This window comes from Schistocerca piceifrons, chromosome X (assembly GCF_021461385.2).
Source record: "Schistocerca piceifrons isolate TAMUIC-IGC-003096 chromosome X, iqSchPice1.1, whole genome shotgun sequence".
NCBI lineage: Eukaryota > Metazoa > Arthropoda > Insecta > Orthoptera > Acrididae > Schistocerca > Schistocerca piceifrons.
The window spans coordinates 311,369,513-311,393,505 of NC_060149.1; the positions used below are offsets into that span (position 1 = coordinate 311,369,513).

At 42.2% G+C, this 23,993-nt stretch overlaps 1 protein-coding gene across 1 annotated transcript in view; it reads right to left on the bottom strand.

Moving 5' to 3' along the window:
• Positions 1-8,295, bottom strand: part of LOC124721402 (alpha-aminoadipic semialdehyde synthase, mitochondrial) — a 285,169-nt gene extending 276,874 nt beyond the window's left edge. Inside the window, exon 1 of the mRNA XM_047246342.1 lies at positions 8,226-8,295. The gene's annotated coding sequence lies outside the window, so the exon portion shown is untranslated. The remainder of the gene's footprint in view (positions 1-8,225) is intronic.
• Between the last annotated feature and the right edge of the window lie 15,698 nt (positions 8,296-23,993).

Below are 23,993 nucleotides of genomic sequence, written 5' to 3' on the forward strand. Positions count from 1 at the left end.
TTCCTGAGCTCTTAGTGAGCGCGTAAAGATGTTATAGAAAATAGTGTCTCCCGCCAAGTACGAGGGCCTGGTGAGAATTTTCCCCTGAAGCTATGCAACCAACATTACATAACTGTCGTGCGGTTTCTTCTTCAAGACAATTCTCAGCCTCATTCTGCAGGGGCAATGAAGGTGTTCCTGCATCGTTTCAATTGGAAATGTTTGGTTACCCACAATACAGCCCGTAATTGTCTCCCACTGAGTCTCATCTCTGCTCAAACGAACCGCTGGCTATGAAGACAACATTTCGGCACAGACAACGAGCTTTAGGCCAGCGTAGAGAATTGGGGAAAGCACTGGCGGCTCCCTTCTATGATGAGGGTATTGGAAAGTTGGTACAACGCTACGACGAATGTCTGATTCAGAACGGCGACTACGTAGAGAAGTAGCTGAAAGGTGTAGCTAACTGTTACAAATGAAACATTTCTGATTTACGCTGTGATTTTCATTTCGCGATCAATCGTAACTTACTTTCTGGACAACCCTCGTATATTGTACTAGAACTGACATGTAATTACATTTTCACGCAATTTGGGTGCATAGATCCTGAGAAATCAGTACCCAGAACAACCACCTCTGGCCGTAATGACGGCCTTGATACGCCTGGGCATTGAGTCAAACAGAGCTTGGATAGCGTGTACAGGTACAGCTGCCCATGCTGCTTCAACACGATAGCACAGTTCTTCAAGAGTAGTGACTGGCGTATCGTGACGAGCCAGTTGCTCGGCCACCATTGACCAGACGTTTTCAGTTGGTGAGAGATCTGGAGAATGTGCTGGCGAGGGCAGCAGTCGAACATTTTCCGTATCCAGAAAGGCCCGTACAGGATCTGCAACATAGGGTCGTGCATTATCCTGCTGAAATGTAGGGTTTCGCAGGGATCGAATGAAGGGTAGAGCCACGGGTCGTAACACATCTGAAATGTAACGTCCACTGTTCAAAGTGCCGTCAATGCGAACAAGAGGTGACCGAGACGTGTAACCAATGGTACCCCGTACCATCACGCCGGGTGATACGCCAGTATGGCGATGACGAATACACGCTTCCAATGTGCGTTCACCGCGATGTCGCCAAACACGGATGCGACCATCATGATGCTGTAAACAGAACCTGGATTCATCCGAAAACATGGCGGTTTGCCATTCGTGCACCCAGGTTCGTCGTTGAGTACACCATCGCAGGCGCTCCTGTCTGTGATGCAGCGTCACGGGTAACCGCAGCCGTGGTCACCGAACTGATAGTCCATGCTGGTGCAAACGTCGTCGAACTGTTCGTGCAGATGGTTGTTGTCTTGCAAACGTCCCCATCTGTTGACTCAGGGATCGAGACGTGGCTGCACGATCCGTTACAGCCATGCGGATAAGATGCCTGTCATCTCGACTGTTAGTGATACGAGGCCGTTGGGATCCAGCACGGCGTTACGTATTACCCTCCTGAACCCACCGATTCCATATTTTGCTAACAGTTATTGGGTCTCGACCAACGCGAGCAACAATGTCGCGATACGATAAATCGTAATCGCGATAGGCTACAATTCGACCTTTATCAAAGTCGGAAACGTGATGGTACGCATTTCTCCTCCTTACATGAGGCATCACAACAACGTTTCATCAGGCAACGCCGGTCAACTGCTGTTTGTGTATGAGAAATCGGTTGGAAACTTTCCTCATGTCAGTACGTGGTAGGTGTCGCCACCGGCGCCAACCTTGTGTGAATGCTCTGGAAAGCTAATCATTTGCATATCACAGCATCTTCTTCCTGTCGGTTAAATTTCGCGTCTGTAGCCGGTCATCTTCGTGGTGTAGCAATCTTAATTGCCAGTAGTGTAGTTCAGTCTCCACATAGTTTTCTACACTTTAGGTCTGACTAATCCTGTATTCCTATTTTCACTTGTACTAATTAAGTATACCTTTTAGCATTAACTGAATTCTCCATCTGCATTTTTTTGCAAAAAAGCAATATGTAAAAGACTCAAATTTCTTAACCCTAAGACTGGATCTATCGGACTTACTATCATCAATCACTAAACGGCCGTTCTACTCACAAGTAGATTTTTATAAAATTATTATACCACATCGCTGGCTACAACAGGCACTGTAGGCAGGTCGTAGGATAGGATGAGTGTCATTTATGCAAAAATCGAAATAAATAAGTGGACGAATATGTAAAAAATGCTAATATCCTTGTTTTTTCAATTTATTGTTGCTAAAGCCCTACATCCGTGGAAAAATTTTAGATTGCAGGGGAAAAGCGGGAATATTATGCGTTAACGACGTGACAGCAACGAGGTGACACTACACGAACACGGATTCGACAGTAATGAGAATATTATGTCTTTTTCGAGGAAACTATCCTCACATTAGCCTTAAGTGGTTTAATTAAATTACAGGAAACCGAAATTTGGAGAGGTGAGCAACGCTTTGAACCTCGCTCCTCCCGGATACATGTCCAGTACGTTAACAACTTCAGCCCACCATGTTTCAAGTTGCCACTACCATGGATGGTAGCATTTGTATGAAGGATGCAAGAATAATTATTACACACAATTACTATCTAACCATATGTGACGGTACAATCTATTTATTTACCAAGATAACATGCTGTAAATGTAAAAGAATAAATAAATACGCCGGCTCTTGTGGCCGAACGGTTCTAGGCGCTTCAGTCTGGAATTGCGCCACCGTTACGGTCGCAAGTTCGAATCCTGCCTCGGGCATGGATGTGTGTGTTGTCCTTAGGTTAGTTAGGTTTAAGTAGTTCCAAGTTCTAGGGGACTGATGACCTCAGATGTTAAGTCCCATAGTGCTCAGAGTCATTTGAACCATTTTGAAATAAATAAAACTTCTATGAGAAATGAAATTGAATTGCAGCATCGTACGCCTCAAGCTCGAACTATAAGAACAAAATATTTCCACAGAACGTTGACTTCTCCTTAGTTGCGCCTATGATCAGCAACACCACTTCCTGCAGACGATGAGGCCACGTGTTTCGGGTCACGGGCTCTGTGAACTAGAAAGTCTCGTCCACTTGTTGTCATTCTTTAGCTGTACAATATAATAAAAAGAGTCGTTCTCATTGAGGATTACCTGCGACTGGAAGAGGGGCCGCCTAGTGACAAACCGAAACAGTGAGGGCGAGAAATGAAATGATGGTATGGCATTATTGCCAGGGAGACCTCGTCTGTGGTTGTTCATCCACAAGATTCGAGGCTTCCTCTTTAAAGCCGCTTTTACACAATCGACTTTCTTGTCTCAATTGTCTTCTTGAAACAAGTGAGTCCACACCAGCGCCCCTGGCGTTTTATTACTGTACATGTAAATCAACATCTACATAGATACTCCGCAATCCACCGTACGGTGCGTGGAGGAAGGTACCCTATACAACTATTAGTCGCTTCCTTTCCTGTTCCATCCACAAACAGAGCGAGGGAGGTCGCTCGTGTAAAAAGGGCTTACACCACTTCGGCGACTTGCGCGTCGAAGAGGGCCAGAAGAAAGAGATAGACGAAGAAGTTGGTAGGTCATAGACAAGGAAAGAGGCAGCTACATCATAATCCAAGAGAGACAGAGAGACAGCACTGGGGAAAGAAAAACTGATGAACAAGAGACGATGGATGCTGCAGAAAAATATGTTTATAAAAAAAATAGCTTATTACATTGGCTACCATACCCATAAAGTACAGAACTATATTAGTTATAGATATTTTACATTTAAAAATAGCTTATATAACGACGAATACCGTCCATGATGTTTCATAAGCTCTAAGAGTTCAGCTGCATACAGCAACTAGTTACCGCTCGGAGTTATCTTCGAGCATTCGGACTGTAGCGGCTGACTCTTGTAAAATATTTGTACGTACTTAGCAACAGACGCTACGCTCTGCAGTGATAAGCAGCGAAAAACACACAAGCGTTTATGCGCTGCTCTACAGTTCGTCTCGTTTTCACCTTGTCGAGTGACATCGGGAGGTGTAAAAAGTAAATTAATTTTTCTGCGGTCTGCCGATAAACCTGCTTGAAAACAATATGTACGTACTAAAATAAGTAAATGATTCGCGTGTCACGTTTATCGTTACAAACAGGGTGACATTCTGTACAGCTGGACAATGAAATTGTAAATTTTATAAAATACATACTTCTCTCATGATTCCTGCAGATTTTCGTACAAGCACCTCTCTTATCGCGATTTTTAATATATTCGGATCAAGACGATCGCGAAAAGAGGTACAAATATTATCTGTATTAAAAGCAGCAACAACTGGCGTTAATAATACAATAGAGATGGTGATTTCTTCTGTTAATCTTTCAATTAGGCAAGATCCAAAAGACTAATTGCATGTTACCCTGACCAAAAAGGGACAGTGCTGATAGCCGAAGGATAGTAGCGATGTAAATAAAAAACAAAAAAAATATTGAGACTAAGCCAACTGAGCAAATTTCTTAATTTTAATTCTTAGGCCCTGGTATCATTGATAAGAAAGTTTGTTGGCTGAGCAGGTAAGTAGTGTACTACTGGTGCAGAAGGCCTAGGTTCGATCCTTCGTTGGTGCTGAAATATTCATTGACGGTGAGTATGACTGTAAACTCGAACAAAGCACTAAACACGAAAGAAATGAAGGTGAACCATGGCTGATATACCACGAGATGCCTTAGTTCTCCTGTAATAGGTTACGCAAGATACCAAGTGGTCATAATTGAATTGCAGCAAGTCACGGAGGCCCAGTGTGAGCGGTATTATAGCCTGGCAGTGAAATTGGTAGATATGCTAAAGCGTTAATGCGGAAGCCATTTACTCTGGAAAAAAAATTAGTTGAAATTTTTGCCATCAGGTGCAAATCTGGCGCTGTACAGCATCTTGTCATTGTCTCCAGTGCTTGTATTGCACCAGTGGTGTAAACGGCGGTTGATAACGGAATCAACATTATGCCTTTGTCACTTGTTTGATCTTTTCTGTCCAGGTCCCGTTTTTAATTCATTACGTCTGGTAACCTTTTCATACACTTTTCTTGCATTCATGGCGCCAGATTTCCACCTGGAGCCCAAAGTTGAAACCAACTTTTTTCCAGCGTAAATCGGTTCCGCATTAAAGCATTAGAATATTTAACAAGCTATGTTGCCATATGATAACTACAGCCAAACTGAACCTCTGTCAGAAGCTGTACTTTAATTGTAACCACCCGGCAGTTACTGGTAACGGCACATACCGTCGAATAGGACCACGTCAAGTAAACCGCCGTGGTGTTGAAATAGCTTTATTTTTCAATCAGTCACAGATGCGAAAAGGTTACAGAAATAAGACTAAAGTCTCCAAAATACGTACAGGATAATTAGACATAATTTTAAAAGGGACGCAAAAATAGAAACTCATCCTAGCTCTTGTAAAATTATGACTGTGGTATATCTTAATGGATGCTAAAGATGGGAAATAACCGGAAAAGAAGAAAGCGGAGTACAGGCAGCAGAGATGAAATTTAACAGTTCAACTGACGGTATACGTTATACTACGTAACAGTTTTGCTTGAATGAATTTTTTGCAAGTTGTCAACCCTGTTGGTCTCAATACATAAGAAAATGTCCAACATTAAAAAATGAGGGAAAATCTTCTAGATTGTAGGATACGTTTCTAACTAAGCAAGTAAAGATGGCAATACAATGTTGCATAAAAGAATATGCATTGGTCAAGGCAAATAATGTATTAAATAAGAGCGTTCAGAAGTTTCTCTACGCTTCTACTCTAAAACTAATGGAGAAATTAGCCTTGAGTATGAAAATGTTACAAAAACATTAATATTTAGTATCAAATGTACTTTTTTCTTCTCCTCTTTTCTATCCGGTCAGCAGTCGCTAGGAGGAATCATCAATCATTCTTTCGATGTATTAACCGTGGTATCTACTTTTGAATTCGCTTATTTTTTGGTGGAAGGATTCAGCCTGTTTCTCGGAGTATGCACCCGAATTCGAAAGGAAAACAAAGAAGATTGGGTTCAACGTCCCGTCGACATCGAGGTCATCAGAGACGGAGTACAAGGTCGGATTGTATCAAGGATGGGGAAGGCAATCGGCCATGCCCTTTCAAAGGAACCATCCCAGCATTTACCTGGAGCAATTTAGGGAAATCACGGACGGCCACAAACGGGTTTGAATCGTCGTCCTCCCGAAAGGGAGTTCAGTGTGCTAACCTTTAAGCCACATCGCTCGGTGCGCGAATTCGACTCGAACACATTTAGGTATGGGTGAAGAACATACAGCTCGAGTGATACTAGGAGCAGTGAGACGTTTGTTGCTATTACGTAGGTGAACTTTCTTCAAACACTTATAGGAGCTGTCTGTTAAAGATCACATGCTGTTTGGATTGCAGGGAAACTTCATTTCTTCAAGTAAGCCCTGAAAATTATGGTACTGCCGCAGTTCATCTCTAAGCGTGAAGTTCGGAGGGAGAGACTGATTGCATTATCTTTGCTTAGATATCTAATAATTATTTAAAACCAATATATCATTGCAATTCATAATTTTAGAAATTAAGGCATTTTATGACATTTCAGAAAGTGGTCTACCTTGCTTTAAAAACGATATGAGTTATACATGCCGATGTTCTTACTGCCGTTGAAGAGCTGTTAGTCGCTAGTTACCATTTAAAAAATAATACGACTGAGGAGGATATAACGATAATAGGAATCAACCGAAAATCGAAAAGAATTTACTAATACATGCTGGTAGATCAGAGAAGATAGGGATATGGAAAGGATTAGAGGATTAGAATCATGACAAATGAATGGGCCTAAATTCCACGAAAGAACAAAAGAATCACATCAAATAAAAATTTGTAGTTCAAATGAAGCACTACTCTGTTAATGTGCTCCAGCTTTCGTAACGAATTTTAGTTCTGGAGAAACCACTAACGGCTGAACTTTTTGACAACTGAAATAATACATTTGGAAAGAAAAAACGTGGTGAATTTTATTTCAGTCGGCATGCTGACGTAAAAAAGCCTTAACGAAATGTGCGAAATAGTTTCACGGTTGAAATTCTGCTATGGCTATTTGAAAATGAATGTCTAACTGGAAGTACGATAGTCGTAAGCGAAGGACATAAGAAGAGGAAACTCTGATAACAGCAAGTTCTATTGGTGTACGCATACATTCTCAGACAACAACTTCTAGTTGAACACAGCACGGAAAGTGAAACATGTTTAATAAATGACCGACTATCTATGGTGTATTTTAATGAATTACTACTGTTAGCTATTTGGGAAACCGAAGACGTGTCACCATCAAATTTTCGAAGACAGAGTGTTGATTGTTTTCATGCCTGTGTGTAAGATAATAAAATATACAGTTAGGTCTACGTCTTTCAATGCGTTTTCTTTAGTTACGTGTGTTATCTCATTGATGGTGATGCAGGAATGTCTCATTGTTAAGTCTACAATGTTCAAAAGTACACTGCTGGTATAGTTGTAGGAAATTTTACACTTAAGATAATAGCACACTTGGTCTGTATAAAACACATTATAGCCGTCCGATGTGGCCGTGCGGTTCTAGGCGCTTCAGTCTGGAACCGCGTGACCGCTACGTCGCAGGTTCGAATCCTGCCTCGGGCGTGGGTGTGTGTGATGTCCTTAGGTTAGTTAGGTTTAAGTAGTTCTAAGTTCTAGGGGACTGATGACCACAGATGTTAAGTCCCATAGTGCTCAGAGCCATTTCAACCATTAAAACACATTATAACTCAGTTTTATCATCGCGTGCTTCCTAATCCATTACTCATCGAATAACATATTGCTGCAGATAAAAATTACACTGATAATACACGGACTCTGTCGACTGCATTTGCTTATGCTATAGACAACTTTGTGAAAACAAAAGCTCAAATGTACTCCCATGAAAAATTCTTCGGCGAAGTGGAAAGATTTCCATTGTTGACACATATTGACGCGACGGCGCATGTTTCCTTCTGACAGAGGATCTTCACAGGGAGAATAAATTTAGAAAAACTCTCGTCTGACTACTGCAGACGAATTAAACCTTTGCACACGAGAAGCATGGGTAAAGGGCCATTAAATTTCCCTTGCAGCTTCAAATTGAAAGGGAGCACGCCCACAGCGTTGATATTACGTCCGCTTGCTTGGAAGTTACTATCTGCCAACGTGTCTGAGCCCTCAAAACATGACACAGCTGATCAGGTAAGACTTACCTTCCTTTGCCTGGTGTGGAGCCCCTGCGCTAGTGCGCCCTCGCAGACATCTGACACGCTTTGCAGCGTCTGAAACTGTTTACGACACTCGGGAGAGGGGCCCGCCGGGTCGTATCTAGGGTCATGTCCTGATAACCGCAAAACTCTTCCAGCTTCCAAGAATGACCTCAAACAACACATGGGCTGTTTTTGCAGAGCACTTGCCGTACTTTTATTCACACCTGGATTTCACGTTTTCTAAGATAATATTTTCGAAGTAGCGCATGTAGTCGTATGTAACCTAGAACGTAAACAAAATAATGGACCGGGAGCTTAGTAAGGAGTTTTGTTGGAAACAGTGTCACTAAAGTCACTAGAGAATTAGGTGGGAAATGTTATTTCTCTAAAAATCGCTATTAAATAATATTAGAGTATAATAATTACAATAAATAAAGGAAAAATTACATTGTCTCGTAACCTCTAGGTAGCAGACCATACTGCATACAAGCAATAAATAAGGATAGTCATATTACGTATAAACCAACTAAAACTTAGATTACAACTTCGACCATTCAAACAAGACCGTTAAAGTGCAGAAGCAGAGCTCTTTTCAATTAACTACTGCATAACTATTAAATAGAATGTTACGGTAAAGAAAATTTTTTTAAGTAAATGAAAATTCTTCAAGGCCGCTTTAGCTGTATACAGATTCCTTTATCAGGCAACACAACAGGTTTCACACCATTATAGGTGCATCTTCAGGTGATAATAACTTTTCCTTGATAAGGCTAGAGAGAATGTACGATACCCTAACGTTCAAGTTGTAAACTGATTAATTGTGTAACCTCTTAAAAGGCTGAACTAGGAATTTATAAACCATTAGGTGAATATCGAAAACGTCAAAACACATGCTCCAGTAAAACACCAAAACTGAGTTATAATAGACTCAAGGCCTAAAATATTTGACTCCTTGAGCGTCGTCCTAAAATGCAATCTACATTAAAAGAGGAGTGCAGTTAGCACATACAAGACCTCTGTCAGATGGATAAAACAATAGCTCATGTAGGTCACCAATAATACTGTTCTTAGACAGTTGTGAACGAGCAATGAAAGTTTAAAGTCGTCAGCCCCACACAAGATGAACTCTCAATAGCTTGGTGCAAGAACCTATCACTCGATGACCACTTTAAATTGTCATAGCACCTTCATCACTGTCCAAGCACAGTTTTGGTGTTGACTTACATGAACTATTGTTTTATCCACCTGGCGGGGATATTGTATGTGCTAACTGCGCTTCTCTTTTTACGTGGACTGCATTTTACGGTGACGTTTAATAAGGAGTCAGATTCTTTTAGGCGTTGAGTCTATTGTAACACAACTTTGATATTTTATTGAGGCGTGGGTTTTGACGCTTTCGACGTTCACCTTATGGTTTATAAATTCCAAGTGTAGCCTTTCGGTGATCAACCGTTTGAGAGGTTACGCAGTTAATCGGTTTGCAGCTTGAACGTTAGGACATCGTACATTCCGTCTAGCTTTATGAAGTGAAAAGTTATTATCAACCTAAGAGGCACCTATAATTGTGTAAATCTGTTTCTGTTGCCTCATAAAGGAGCCTGTATGCTGCTAATCCTTCCTTGAATAATTTTCATTCATTTAAAAAAATTAAAGGATTTTTTAAAGATTCTTCTGGAGAACTTTACGAAATTTTTACAGTGACAATGTACAATCTAAACTGTGTTGCCCTAAGTACAAAATAGCCTCAATTAAATAGAGTCTGTGTTACCCAAATATCAAGGTAGTGAATCGATCCTTTTAGGTTTCCTGCAATGATTTTATCTGGTAAACCATGAGCTACTGTAGCTGAGAAAATATTTTCGCTATCGTTAAGGAACTGCCCACCTTGACTAAATATTTTATCAATTCTTCAGTTGATGAAAACGAACGTTTACTGAAATTTACAGCGAAACGTGGAGTGCAGTTATCTGTTTACAACTGTTTATGAATATTTTGCATCTGACAAAGATCTATCGGGGATCGTAATACGGTAGTCAGACACTACTTTGCACCCATATAGCTCAAGAGCCCGTCCGTCTCTACTGTTTTAAATTTTCTGAGATTTCCCTAAGTCATTTTAGGCGAATAGAGGTAGTGCTTCCTTTCTAATGATGTTGACGTCGACGAGACGTTAAATTATAATGGCCTTTTTAGGAAAAAGAACATTCATCACAATGTTGTGTGCTGCGCGAGCCATCAGCGGACAAGATAAATGGCAGCATTTTTCTTTCGAAACAAATTCGTGATCATATCAAATGTAAATGCGTCTACAGAGTAAAGAACAAGGGTTCTTGTGCGTGATGAACCTCACTACGTGAAGTGGGATTCAGATGGAAGTGTGTGGTAAATTCCATTTGTTTCGTTGTTTTATGGCTACAGTGAAATTTGATAGAGGTAGTGTCATTGTTCGGAGCAGCTACTCCCGGTTTGAGGGTAGATCATTAGTTTTGGTCGATGGTAAAATGAACACACAAGTGCTTGTGCCAGTATTTAAGGCAATAATGTGGTAGGCACACTGTGGCAACGCTGTGGAATCTCATCTCCTCAACTCCAAGAAACGACCTAAGCGTGTTACATACGCGGGATGAATTAGAGCGTCGGCTGCGAGACAGATAAATTCATACGAAAATCCAGCAACAATTATTCAGCGAGTTCCAAGAAGACTGGAGACAATCTTCACCTTCGGTATATTAGAACCTAGTGAAATTCTTTCCCTAAAGACTGAGCACAGTAATAATTAGAGAAGAAGGTTCTACAATTAATAGTTAAATAATTGACGTCTTTAGAAGAACAGCAGTAATTATCTGAGAAAATCTGGTCACAAATTACATATAACGACCTAGCTACTACTATGTAGAAGTCTTATAAGTAAATTCAACCTTTATTTACAGAATCGCTACCTAATCATAACACATTACGTTGCAACTCCAGAAAAATAACAAACTTATTCGTTTGGTATCCTGTGATAGTTTCCTGAAACTAATATATAAACTATTAGGAAAACTTTGTATACTAAGCTTCAAAATGTAAGAAAACTAGATAAAAATGGGCTACAAATTGTAATAATCTTCAAAAGAGTGTCAAGGAACGTTAATCGCTAAAACGTCTGTGTTACATAAATTTCTCGGAGCAAGGTCACATATGTATCAATGCTGAGTATTCATTCCTCTACAGCGTACGACACTAGCTTCAGAGAAACTGTTCAAATGCATTCATTATTCAAAATGAAATCCTCGTAACAGAGAATCTGTTTCCTGTGTGAAAATTATCCACAGTTCGTGCAAAAGCGTGTTGCACTCTGCCCATTAGTTTTCTATTCTTATTTCTTGTGTTTTAAAATTTATAATTTTTGCACTTGTGAATTACTACCATTGCTTTCAGATATGAACAAAATGTATTTTGCTGCAGTCTTCGCGGGATGTGATTGAATTTTCTCTCCCAGTGAGATAAGAGCAATTTTAAACCTTTTTGGTCGAATTCTTTACCTGTCGATAAAAATAGACATCGCAGTGTTGCAATAGCGAGTGCCATTTGGTTTGGGGGGGGAGGGGGGGGAGGGGCAGTGATACTTTAATATTGTACGATGGTAATCATTCTTCATCTTTAAAAATCTCGTAGTACAATTGTGGATTTATGTATCCTCTTCACACACCACGAGTCAATTAACAGAAGAAATTCGTTCTTATACACATAAGGCTTTACCATATAAGTCAAAACATTTTCGTATAAGGTTGTCGTAAGTGGGCCAGGATTTAATGAAATAATGATGACATTCCTATACATTGCCGCGTTCTCATCCACCAAATATTTCTTTGCCTTTCCTTTTCATGCCATTTATGGAAATCTTAATAAGTATAATACAATGAGCATTATTTCGGTTTAGTTTCAATGGAAGTACAGAAAAAATTGAAAATAAAAAAGAAAAATACTTTCCGCATATGAGTCAGCCCCACGACCCTCGGATTGCCGTTCTGTACACTTCAGGCTGCGCCTTTCGTTGCCTGGAAGTTGCACTAATATAAATGGCTCTTACCTCGCACGACCCGCGCCAAAAATGATATTTTTTCCAAACGCTTGCCCATCTGGAGCTCCGACTTCTGTCACTTTCACTTCTGGCCAACCCTGCACATATCACCAATCTGGACGAAATCGACGATGACGGGTAGGCGTGGTCCCCAGGTGACCTTAGTTTCATGCCTCACCGTTTCCTCATATGTGTTTATAATGCAAAGTAGGGCAGTGGTAGCGTTAGATTCACACTGCGTTAGAAAGACAGCGATTCAATTTCGATGATGATGTGTGTGAAATCTTACGGGACTTAACTGCTAAGGTCATCAGTCCCTAAGATTACACAATACTTAACCTAAATTATCCTAAGGACTAACACACACACCCATGCCCGAGGGAGGACTCGAATCTCCTCCGGGACCAGCCGCACAGTCCATGACTGCAGCGTCTGAGACCGCTCGGCTAATCCCGTGCGGCTTCAATTTCGATAGCTGCCCTCTGATGTACGTTTTATGTAGTTATCCCTTATCACTGCAATCGGACGACAGAATGGTTTCCTTAACGATAAACAGCGTATATTTTCTTTCCTCATAGCCCCTCAAGCCCAACAGCCACCAACAAAGTATAGAATTAGCAGAATTTACAGCCCATTCTTCACTGTGCGCAGATTTGCACCCTCCTCATTTCTCCATAAGCCATACGTTCCATTTAAAGATCTAGAGAAACTAAAGTTCTAGCGGAAAATATGTCAAGATGGAAAGAATTGTTCTGTATAATCAAGTCCCCCATTCGGATCTCCGGGCGGGGACTACTCAGGAGGACGTCGTTATCAGGAGAAACAAAACTGGCGTTCTACGGCTCGTAGCGTGGAATATCAGATCCCTTAATCGGGCAGGGAGGTTAGAAAATTTAAAAAGGGAAATGGATAGGTTGAAGTTAGATATAGTGGGAATTAGTGAAGTTCGGTGGCAGGAGGAACAAGACTTCTGGTCAGGTGAATACAGGGTTATAAATACAAAATCAAATATGGGTAATGCAGGAGTAGGTTTAATAATGGATAAAAAATAGGAGTGTGGGTAAGCTACTATGAACAGCGTAGTGAACGCATTATTGTAACCAAGACAGACACAAAGCCCACGCCTACCACAGTAGTATAAGTTTATATGCCAGCTAACTCGAAGAGATTGATGAAATGTATCATGAGATGAAAGAAATCATCCAGATACTGAAGAGATACGAAAATTTAATAGTCATGGTGGCCTGGAGTTCGATAGTAGGAAAAGGAAGAGAAGCAAAAGTAGTAGGTGAATATGGAAAGGGGGGGGGGGGGGCTAAGGAACGGAAGAGGAAGCCGCCTGATAGAATTTTGCACAGAGCGTAACTTAATCATAGCTAACACTTGGTTCAAGAACCATGAAAGACGGTTGTATACGTGGAAGAGGTCTGGAGACACTGGAAGGTTTCAGATACATTATATAATGGTAAGACAGAGATGTAGGAACCAGGTTTCAAATTGTAAAACATTTCCAGGGGCAGATGTTGACTTTGGTTACAATTTATTGGTTATGAACTGTAGATTGAAACTGAAAAAAGGTAGGAATTTAAGGAGATGGGGTCAGGATAAACTGAAAGTATCAGAGGTTGTAGAGAGTTTCAGAGAGAGTATTAGGAAACGACTGACAAGAACAGGGGAAAGAAATTCAGTAGAAGAATAATGGGTTGCTTTGAGAGTTGAAATAGTGAAGACAGCAGAGGATCAAGTAGACAAGGATAAGAAGACTAGTAGAGATCCTTAGTGTAACAGAAGAGATATTGAATTTAATTGACGAAAGGAGAAAATATAAAAACGCAGTAAATGAAGCAGGCAGAAAGGAATACAAACGTCTCAAAAATGACATCGACAGAAAGTGCAAAATGGCAAAGCAGTGATGGCTAGAGGACAAATGTAAGGATGTAGAGGCATATTTCACTAGGGGTAAGATAGATACTGCCTACGGAAAAATTAAAGATACCTTTGGAGAAAAGAGAACCACCTGTATGAATATCAAGAGCTCAGAATGAAAACCAATCCCAAGCAAAGAAGGGAAAGCAGAAAGGAGGAAGGAGTATACAAGGGTCTATACAGGGGCGATGTACTTGAGGACAATATTATGGAAATGGAAGAGGACATAGCTGAAGATGAAATAGGAGATATGATACTGCGTGAAGAGTTTGACAGAGCACTGAAAGATCTAAGTCGAAACAAGGCCCCGGGAGTACACAACATTCCATTAGAACTACTGATAGCTTTGGGAGAGCCAGCCCTGACAAATTTTTACCATCGGGTGAGCAAGATGATTGAGACAGGCGAAATACCCTCAGATTTCAAGAAGAATATAATAATTCGAATCCCAAAGAAAGCAGGTGCTTACAGGTGGGAAAATTACCGAACTACCAGTTTAATAAGTCACAGCTGCAAAATACTAACACGAATTCTTTACAGATGAATGGAAAAAATAGTAGAAGCCGATCTCGGGGAAGATCAGTTTGTATTCCGTAGAAATGTTGGAACACGTGAGGCAATACTGACACTACGACTTATCTTAGAAGATAGATTAAGGAAAGGCAAAACTACGTTTCTAGCATTTGTATTCCTAGAGAAGGTTGTTGACAATGTTGACTGGGATATACTCTTTCAAATTCTGAGGGCGTCAGGGGTTAAATACAGGGTGAGAAAGGCTATTTACAATTTGTACAGGAACCAGATGACAGTTATAAGAGTCGAGTGACATGAAAGGGAAGCAGTGGTTGGGAAAGGAGTGAGACAGGGTTGTAGCCTATCCCCGATGTTATTTAATCTGTATATTGAGCAAACAGCAAATGAAACAAAAGAAAAATTCGGAGTAGAAATTAAAATCCATGGAGAAAATATGAAAACTTTGAGGTTTGCCGATGACATTGTGATTCTGTCAGAGGCAGCAAAGGATCTGGAAGAACAGTTAAACGGAATGTACAGCGTCATGAACAGAGGATATAAGATGAACATCAACAAAAGCAAAACGAGGGTAATGGAATGTAGTCGAATTAAGTCGGGTGATGCTGAGAGAATTAGATTAGGAAATGAGACACTTAAAGTAGTAGATGAGTTTTGCCACTTGGGGAGCAAAATAACTGATGATGGTCGAAGTAGAGAGGATATAAAATGTAGACTGGCAATGGCAAGGGAAGCGTTTCTGAAGAAGGGAAATTTGTTAACATTGAGTGTAGATTTAAGTGTTTGGAAGTCTTTTCTGAAAGTATTTGTATGGGGTGTAGCCATGTATGGAAGTGAAATGGTTCAAATGGCTCTGAGCACTATGGGACTTAACATCTGAGGTTATCAGTCCCTTAGAACTTAGAACTACTTAAACCTAACTAACCTAAGGACATCACACACATCCATGCCCGAGGCAGGATGCGAACCTGCGACTGTAGCAGTCGCGTGGTTCCGGACTGAAGCGTCTAGAACCGCTCGGCCACTATGGAAGTGAAGCATGGACGAAAATAGTTTAGACAAGAAGAGAAATAAACTTTCGAAATGTGGTGCTACAGAAGAATGCTGAAGATTAAATGGGTAGATCACGTAACTAATGAGGAGGTACTGAATGGAATTGGGGAGAAGAGAAATTTGTGGCACAACTTGACTAGAAGAAGGGCTCGGTTGGTAGGACATGTTCTGATTTATCAAAGGAACACCAATTTAGTATTGGAGGGCAGAGTGGGGGGTAAAAATCGTGAAGGGAGACCAGGAGATGAATACACTAAGCAGATTCAGAAGGTTGTAGGTTGCAGTAGGTACTTGGACATGAAGAAGCTTGCACAGAATAAAGTAGCATGGAGAGCTGCGTCAAACCAGTCTCTCGACTGAAGACCACAACAACAACAATGAAGAGGTGGAGAAATCACGAAGTACGATCTGTACCAAGTTAAAATGGCCCTGCAGTTTCACTGCGCACGTGCGCACCCCCACCAAATTCCTTCAGATTTTTACCTGCTACAGAGTTTCATACTCCTCCACTAGGGAAATATTTTAAATAATCATAACAAGTCGTCTCAACAAATATAATACGAAGTACTGTATTCTCATTCGGTCTCGACGAAGATGCAGAGATGTTTGATATACTGCCGGGTGACGATATCGACATGACCAGCATAGGGCCTTGCACTGGGAGGCAGAGAATGCTGCAAACGCCGACTGCGCTGAGCAAACCCTCTAGCCTGGAAAGTCTGCCATCTACACGGTCCAGTCACATCAATATGACCACTCACAGACGGCAGGTGGCAGCAAGCAGTGAAAGTACGTAAAACGTGACGGAGGGACCCGGGATATAGCGAAGTCGCAGTCGTAATGCGGAAACGGAACGATTTATGTAACGTGCAGAAGGGTCTGACCATTGGCTTTCACGCCAATGGTGGGATCATTTCCAAAACGACTACTTTTGCAAACAGTTCGCGTTCCTTCGCGCTTAATGTATACTGTACGCTGCAAAATCATGCTATCCAAAACTGGCACCGAGGCAACTGGTGCATCACAGGTCATAGACGAAAGGGGTAAACGACGGCTGGGGAGATGTGTGCGGGCGAATGGGCTTGCAACTGTTGAGCTACTGACCGCCCAGATGAACCAAGGGGCTACCAACAGTGTCTCCTCAACGACCGTTTAGCAAACGCTGACGCCTGTGGGCCTTCGCAGGAGCCCCTGGTTCATGTACACTTGCTGACTAATGTCCATCGACGACGAAGGTTGGAGAGCAGTAGCGGATGTCTTGTTGCCTGCGATAGGTCGTGCAAGGGTAGGCTTTGTTAGTAGTGGGTGTCATGCATGTCGATACCTTTGACGTTGTGCGGTGCTGTTGCTCGGCGGCTGCCGCAGGGTGCCGGTGTTGAACTCTTGATCAGCGTCAGCAACCTGCAACAGTTTTTGTGTCCGATAGGTCATATATCGGATTCACAGCGTAGGGTGAAGTTGGCGATTTTTTGTATGTCAGTGGGTGAGCTCATCGGTTTCCCTGCTGTGGCCTGTTGGTCGGCTCTGATAGCAGCTGGTGACTTCCAGTCAACGTTGCTGATATGCACGGGCTTGCCGTCGTTTGTCGCTTGTTGGTGTATGTTAGCTTGCCATAGGTGATTATGCCCTAGCTAGTAGTGTTTTTGGCCGCTTATGCTTCCTTCTTTTATGCTCCATCGGAAATATGGCCTTTGGCGTGTAAGGCGTGAAACGTCTAAAAGCAAACATCCTATAATAATTCTTGGAAGGGTCCGGGCCTGAGACATTCCCTGGGTAATCTCGTCATTCTAGAAGGCACATCTGATCGATACAAGTATGCATATATCCTTGGGGATCATTCCTCCAGACAATGGCATATCTCAGCAGGACAATGCAACGTGTCACACAGCTTGCAGTGTACGTGCGTGGTTCGAAGAGCACCAGGCAGAGTTTACCATACACCCCCGGCCACCCTACTCCTGGATTTAAACCCAATCGAGAATCTGTGAGACCATCTCGATCGGGCTTTACGCGTCATGGGCCCTCAACAGAGAAACCTAGCACAGCTGGCCACGGCGTTATTCCACATCCCTGTCGGTACCTTCCACAACATCACTGACTCTCTTCTTGCACGCCCGCAGCCGTCCGCACTGCGGAAAATGGTTATTCGAGCTTTTGACCAGATGGCCACATTAATGGGACATTACAGTATATATTACTAACGTGCTACACCATGGAAATTGCTGCCTGTTAAGGTTGCCTACCTAACGTCTTCCAGAGGCAACAAGAAATTTATTTTCAGTATTTCGCGTGATTATTGACTGCATTTAAAAATTTAAAATGTAGTCGTGGTCTACTAGTTAAGAGGTGCAAGCATATGTTAAAAGTTAAACACAATAAGTCAAGTACTACAGTTATAAAGTGTGTGTTTGCCTTGAGGCAGCGTAACTGGCGGCGCACAAATATCCGGACTTTATTCATCGAGTACTTGAGAATGACAGCTTACCGACTTCCAACTAAATTTACACATAATTTCAAACCTTCGCGAAACTTTTTCTCACTGACTCACACACACAAAATGATGAGAGAAAAAAGTTTATAGCGTACTACATTTTCGCTGTTCGTGAAGCATAGAGCATTACTTCCTTACTACCGACACAATTCAATAGTTTGCAGAAAGATCCACATTCACCACTGAACGTACCTGCAAAATGATATAATTCTACGACACGTAGTTCAGAAGATACGACGTAATAAACATTGAAATGCGTGAAATACTAGCGTTTGCTTCAAATGGAGCGTAAGTTACCCAGATTAAATTCATCCGGTGTTTCATAATTAAAGTATGTACTGATACGCGACAAGCTTCAAACATAATTTCAGACTTTTTCTAAACTTTTTCTCACGTACATCCTTAACGTCAAATACCTAAAATATTAACTCATTTGTAAAGTAATCAGACGTTTGAAACTGAAACTGTTTTAACATGTAAGTATGATTGTGTTAAGAATCGGAGTTTAGTGGTATGAAACTGTTCGTCGTGTGCAATACTGGCCCTCTGTTGACGACCTGATTGCGTATTTCGGTTTTATATTGGATTTCTCTGTGGACTGCTCATACTCTGCTTCTGACAGACTATTTATTTATTTATTTCTAAATATTTATAATAACTGTTGCCAGACTTGGATGTGTTTCTGGAACGGTTGGTTCGCAACTTCTCCTGTGAAATAGGTCACTCCCATCTCCGGTCAGGTACGGACTGTAACATTTACAGTCTCCAGTTAATCCTTCTGTAGTACCGCTACCCAGTCTTTTAACAAGAATAATAAGAAGTAGTGGGGAAACCACTGTGAAGTATTGCATTAGCAGCCACGGGCTGGTAGCCGCAATGAGGCAACATCAGGGTCAGAATAACACGCACGTAAGGGGATTGTGAAACGAGGCTAGCCGCGATCAGTGGAAAACTGCACCAAGTTGTGGTAGTAACCGTAGCAGGTGGGTTGATGTCACCACATCTGGACAAGTCTCTTGTTATGGATGATGTGACTATGTGAAACAAATGCGCACAGAATGATATAAATGTGTCTGAATGTTGAGTCAAAAGCATTCTGTCCATAGGAGTCCAGCAGCACCACCATGACACCAGAGCCACGCCAGGCAGAGAGACAACTGTGCATCGCCACCACCAACCGTGGGTTCGAGACAGGACTGCGCCTGTCACCGCCAGCACTAAGTTCCTCACGGAACATGGTGTCACACCACCATCAACCTGCCATCTGCACCTATTGCTGCCAACACTGCCCCTCCCACCCCTCCCCCCCCCCTCCCCCTCAGCAGTGTGAACACGTGAGGAACCGAGGGGTCGTTCCACGCCCCATCTCCAGTGGAAAGGCAACGCCGCTGACGTCGCGACCTTGGTCTACAGAGGCCGCCAGCCCTCTCACGGGCCTCCCACCAGCAATGCAGGGCTCCGACGCACAATTCTCTCACCAGAACGGAAGTCACTGCCAGTACGTCAGCGCCTGCTAGGGTCAGGAGAGCCGCACTCAACAGCAGAAGATGTAGCGTGGCGTGCGAACCTCACCCTACAATATCGTCGTTTAGGGTGGGGAGACCATTTTTGTTCTTTTATGGTGACAATCATGAAGTCGAGGACTAGGTGCATGATAACAGTAGGGTTACTTTTGTAAAAATGGAGTAACCAGTAGACTTATCACTTTATGAGGGTATTCTAGAGATGAGTGGTTAGAAACTGTGCGTTGTACACAGCGCAATTTGCTTGTGCCGAGGAAGTAGGTTGGTAGTACAAGTGGCCACGGATTATTCAATCGCTCTCATTGTTCGATTATTATTTCTGTGTTGATTTTGGATTATTACTTCTGAGTCGCAAAGATGAGTAGCTATGAGGCAATGGCAAAATCAGAGAGACTAGGTGTCACCAAAGTGAAGGTTATACAGTCATTACTGAGTCAGATAGCTTAATTAAGGGCAGATAAACTGGTTTTGGATAATAAACTAGTGGAGGAAAATGAGGAGATGGAGGTGTTAAATTCATAGACTCTAAGAGTAGATCCGGCTGTTGATAACCGAGTTTCCCCCGTTTCTGGTGGGTCATCTGAGGATATGTTAGCATTTGTGGAGGATCTCAGGTCATTGGCTGACAATAGGATTACTCAGATAAGCATTTATTACAGACAGCAAGGTTACGCTTCACAGGAGAAGTCGTTTTTACGATACACAGGGGCTTTGCGCAAGACAGAGACTTTCTACCAACTCAGATGGGGATTAGAACAAAGATAAAGGAAGCAGAACAGTGCACGGTTTTTCCGGGAACAACTGAGTGTAGTTTCCAAAAGGCATAATTGAGCAGTAGATACTTTGCAGATAGAATTAGAAAACTGATTGTACATACTTATGAGTTAAAACAGAGTGAGGATGTAAACGAAGTGTTGCTACAGGAAGCTGAGAAACATGTGCTTGATGCTTTCCTAAGAGCTTTAGCACCACAGATGTCTAGAAGGGCGCACATTGGGGCACCCACAGATCTGCATGCAGTGCTTAGATTACCACTGGAGTATGAGGAAATTGATGTGTCAACAGGTGTGAGGGATCAGAAAAATGTGTTCGCATAGAACGTAAAATGTTTTAGTTGTGGATGTTCAGGGCATGCGCAGAGGCAATGCTACCAGGCATGAAGAGGTAATAGGGTTGTCGTGGACTCCCATCGATTTAATGAAAGTAATGGTAAGAGTGGTCTGTGGGGTAAGAAGTACCTATTAAACTTAAGAGGGAACTCCAGAGCTGCCAGAAGGAGTTCACAGTGAAGATAATTGCAGTAAAAGCGAATGAAGAGGCGGAATGTGTCATAGTGTGCGTGTGACAGATAATAGGGAATACAAAGTTTTATTGAACACAGGGACACATAGGTCAGTGGCCTCAAGAGAGTTAGTATGTAGGAGGCGTTGGAATCCACCACGTTACAAGTTGTGTGGAATAGGGGATTGTGATATACGACCATTGGAGTGAGTAATGATCAATTTTTCGTTTGGAACAGCCAAGCTTGGGCAATGTGTCGATGTAGTGTTTCATGTGGGCGAGCTCTACAGCACGATCCTAGGACTATACCTATTGCATCAACGTCATGCCATAACTGACGTTCGATAAGGTATAGTGGAGGTTAGTGGGAAGGCATTCCGGTTAGGGGAAGCTGTCGTCAATGTTGATCTGTCATGAGGAGCATCTAGTGTAGAGGACAATCCAATTAAACTACGAGCAATGACATTAAAGTTTAATTCGCATGACTATGTGTGGAATGGCTCCAGGAAGTCTCTATGAGTGACTGTGAAGACTGACTTAAGAAGTGATATGTTGTGTATAATGAAACTGCTGGAGGATAGTGAGGTATTGGATGCAGCATGTTATTTGGTTCGACAAGAGAGAGACAGAGGCAAGTTAGACCCTGTCAATGTGGATGATTTTGGTGATGAGCAGGTTAAGTTGTTGAAGGAAACATTGTTGGCCACATTGGACATTCCGGACAAGGAAGATTGCTGTGCAGAATATGCAGGCTATAAGAGGGCACCCAATGCTGCTAGGACGGCATTTCGTGCAAAACTGAAGCATTTGAAGGGGACAGAAAGGACACAGATGGAGGACCTGTTGCTATAATTTCAAGATCTGTTTTTTCTGCGAAGATAATTTCCTGCTACAGCAGTAGCAAAACACGAGACAAGGAAGGATATCAGAGACCTTACAGAATTCCATGATCTCTGCAACCAATTTTGGAAGAATTTATTAATCAACAACTCTCTGACAGTATAATAGAAGAGAATAATAGCCCCTGTAGGAGCGGTAATTGTAATTTAACCTAAGAACTCTACGGATGCTTTGAAGAAATATAGATTCTGTTGCGACTACAGGCATTTAAGTGATAAAACTACGAGAGATGCCTGCCCAGTTCCAAACAGTATTGGCCAATTCCGGTACTTCTCGACAACGGACTTGAGCAGTGGATACCATCAGTTAAAAGTGGGTCCGGAGGATAGAGCGAAAACTGCGTTTCAGCGCTTTGGGGACACTATGAGTAACATTCCAGTGTTTATTGTAGAGTACTAAAAGGATTAAAACTACGTCAGTGTCCCGGGTATCTCGATGACATAATCGTCTTCTTGAGAGATATGCAGAAGCACAGGCAACAACTGAGGAAACAATTCAAGATATTAAGGGCTACCACCAGGCCCCAGCCTTTGCAGCACCTCTTCCCTTTCTCTGTTGCATGTCAGTCCTCCTGCTACTCTTATTCCCCTCCCTTGGGGAACATGTCTTGGATAGTTTCTGGAATGTGTTCTGAAGTTTCAGTAGCCTGGCATCGGAACAGTCTCTCATCTGCCTTTTTTTTTTTTCCTCCCCTTCTTCCGCTTCTGCGTTTGAGGTTTAACCCATGCGTTTGATGCGTGACAGGTGACTGGTTAACGCGTAATTCACAGCCCTGGGTCGACCGGTAGGGTTCACACGTACGTCCTGGTACAGGCCAGGCCCAGGGAGGGGTGATTGTCCGAGCTGTTTCACTTGAAGAAGTGGACTATTTAGATCATCTAATTAGTAATGATGGTGTAAATTCTGATACTAGATTAATGAAAGAAGTACAAGATTTTCTGGCACCAGGAACAACAAAGGATTTACAATCTTTTATGACTCTCGCAAATTATTGTAGAAACTTCGTGAAGCGGTTAGCAGACATTGCATGACCGCTTGTGAAGTTATTGAAGAAGGGTGTTAAGTTTGTGTGAATGAAAAGGAGCGTCTGTCGAATTGAAGAATGTGTTAACATCGAGTTGAGTGTTGGTGTTCCCAGACTTTCAGGAGTTTATATTGTCGTGTGATGCATTGTCTTGGATGCGTTTTGAGCCAGGAGTCGATGATCAAGAACGTGCTATTGCCTTTGTATCAAGACAGTTAAATGGAACACAGAACAATTTCTACAACAGAGAGAGAGAGAGAGAGAAATGTTTAGCTTGGTGTAAGGAGTAACATACATCTAGTGTTACATGTATGGATGTAAGCTCAAGGTAGTGGTTACTAAGTACAGATGACTCGTCCGATAGACTGACGAGATGGAATTTAAAACTGAGTGAATCTGAGTGTAAAGTAATCCACAACCTGGGGAAGAAGCACGGAAATGCAGACAGGTTAAGCAGGACAAGAGCAGTAGCACAAGTTCAGGGTCAGAACCTTGTTCAATGGCAAACAACACAGAGCACTGACAAGGAATGTATACAGTACAGCAAGCAACAGCAGTTTACTAAGCATGTGGGATTGCTGTGTAGAGAAACAAAAATTACGGCCATGAGGGGTTGTGCCAGCAGAGTTGAAGGAAGACGTACCACGAGAAATGCAAGATCACATCTTATCAGGCCATTGGGGATGCATGGCGACGAAACGGAGAGTAGCAGAAAAGTGCTGGTGGAAGGGAAGGAAGAATGATGTCAATCAGTATACTGAGGTGACAAAAGTCATAGGATAGAGATATGCACATGTACAGTGGGCAGTAACATCATGTACACAAGGTATAAAAGTGCAGTTTATTGGCAGAGCTGTTATTTCATTCAGGTGATCCACATGAAAAGATTTCCAACGCGATTATGGGCGAACGATGTGACTTAACAGACTTTGAACGCGGAATGGTAATTGGAGCTAGACGCATAGGACATTCCAGTTTG